A 2,500-nucleotide genomic window follows, 5' to 3' on the forward strand; every position below is an offset into this window, starting at 1 on the left:
GATAAAGGGGTAGTTTGTTGATATTTTGGATCGATTTCGAGTTTGAGACCGTTCGAGGTGAGGAGTTGGACGGTCGAGGGCCGATGGTGAGGAGTTCGGAAACGTATGGAAATGAGTGCCTGTTCTGGGTTTTGGGAACATTGCGACCTGTTCTGGGGTTCGCTTGGAGAGATATGGAGGTTTTGGGAAGCAAATCCGGGGCGGGTTTAGAGTGAGGTTTTTTTTCAAGTCGTTTGTGGTGGGTTTTTCAAGTCGTTTGCGCCATAGATTTCCTGCTCTAATTACTGCGCATGTTTTCAAATAGATGTACGGATTGGAGGTGGATTGAAGGCAGTAGATAGTTGTGGTGATGGGGGGAGGGGGAGGGGGACAGGCGAGTTTATGGTGATGGTGGGGATCGAGGTAGGGACGATGTTGGCGATGGTGGTAATCGAGGTTGTGACGATGATGGTGGTGGGGGGGGGGGCGTCGAGGTTGTGACGATGGTGGGGGGGGGGGGCGTCGAGGTTGTGGTGGGGGGGTGTCGAGGTTGTGGTGATGGTGGCGGGGAAGTCATTACTCTTTTCTGTAGGATTTCCAAGCATGACCAACACAGACCATGCATATCATCCAGGTATCTCATCCGTAGTCTACCCTCGGTTCCCCAACCTGTTGTTGGGGCAGAATCCTCAAGCACCCCACCACAGGGTCCTATTAGACGCAACTGTCATTACACTTTCTGGTTGGATTCCCAAGCATGACCAACTGAGACTATGGCTATCAGCCAACCATCTTGTTCTTGGTCTACCCCCTACGTTAGCATCCAAACTGCCGCGCCTAATCGTCCCATTCTGTTCTAACATTATATATATTATTACACTCAACACATTTCTCAAATATTTGGAGCTTTTGTTCTGCAGAATAATGCAGAGACACAGAAACAGCAATAGAGAAACTTTAGATGTTAATGGTTTCTTCATCGGAACTAATTTTCCCACGTTCAGCTATCAAATACTAACAATTCCATTGGTCAAATTCAACTTCAAAAAACAGCAGAAAATATTCATATTAAAAACCAGTCGTTTCTCAACGTTATAGATACGCTTCTTATATAGAACTTAACATCGGCCAGGAACAAACCACGAGTTTGTTACATTCGGGTTTCTTACTGTGAAAGACCTTAGCACTTAACTACGGAATTTTTCTAAAAGAAATGATAGCGGGTTTAGTACCAAAACAAATAGAAGCAGACAGGCTGTCTCCTTTCTGTATTCTTTTCGATAGATCTAGAACATCAAAGACAATCGTTGTGCTTTTAGTTAGAAGGGTGAGGACTGTTGACCAGGTTTTTATAAAAGACTTTCAATGCAACCAATTATAGTAGCAAACGCCTTTCTTTCTCTAATCAAACCGTCACAATGTTTCGGCAGTTTTTTTTTATATTATTCAGAGAGAAAAATTTTAACAAAAGTTGTTCAGCACACCCCGCGGTCTCCTGTTTTTCTCCCTATCTTAATAAATTAGTCACTAATTTGTTGAACCTCGTAGCGTGCCTGTAGGTATTTAAGATCTCGCGTCTCTGGTTCAAAGCATGTTTATCCTGGAACAGGATGAAGAACTTTTCTGCGAGGCAAAGATTACATTTCACAGGTCTTTTATAAGCTACATGAAACTCTGAGTAACAGGTTTTGTGACATTCTTGCTGCTTTTTAATAAAGCATATTACTCTACCTCCAGTATTCGAGAACTATTTTTCCACCTTTCGCATTTATGTGCTTACTCTGGGGTAAGCCGTTCCTTTTTTTTAGAAAGTTTGAGCGACTCTCCACAAATAGGAAGAAAAAACAGCTGAAAGAAATAGAAGTTTACCCATTGGATTTTTCTCTAAGAAACATACCCATTCCGGCACAAAAGCAATTCCTCAAGAGTCATACCAAAAAAAATGGAAGAGTTTATTCGAAGAATAAGATGGAAAGCCTTCTTTGATACAAAGCAGAAATTAAGGGAAACAAATACGGACTTAAATCTTCCAAAAATCCGCCACCTGTTTCGGAATTGGAAGCCTTTGAAACAGACCTTTTCAGGCTTATTAGAAAAATTAAATTCCGCAAATTCAACATGCAACTCTAGAGAGATATGAAGGAAAAACTTAGAGACATAAAGAACTCGGATAAGATCGTTGTAAAGTCCGACAGGACAAAAGATCTTATACGCGGTTGACAAAGATGTTTCCAAACGTCTACTTTCGAACAGCATACATCATAATATGGTATATATACATCATAACGTATATACGCAAACAATTTTAAAATAAGGAAATTGTAAATTAATTTGATATAACATAATTAAACGCGTGATTAAACAATAAAAATAAAAAGATAACACAAATTTATATAAAGTGGTGAATTTGGAGGCAAGAAGAATTGTTAACAACCTTAAAGTTAGTGATAGGATAGAATACATCCCCCATATATGTGTGTGTGTGTGTGTGTGTGTGTGTGTGTGTGTGTGTGTGTGTGTG

The sequence above is a fragment of the Octopus bimaculoides genome, chromosome 30 (genome assembly GCF_046866305.1).
Source record: "Octopus bimaculoides isolate indiv1 chromosome 30, ASM4686630v1, whole genome shotgun sequence".
Taxonomy (NCBI): Eukaryota; Metazoa; Mollusca; class Cephalopoda; order Octopoda; family Octopodidae; genus Octopus; species Octopus bimaculoides.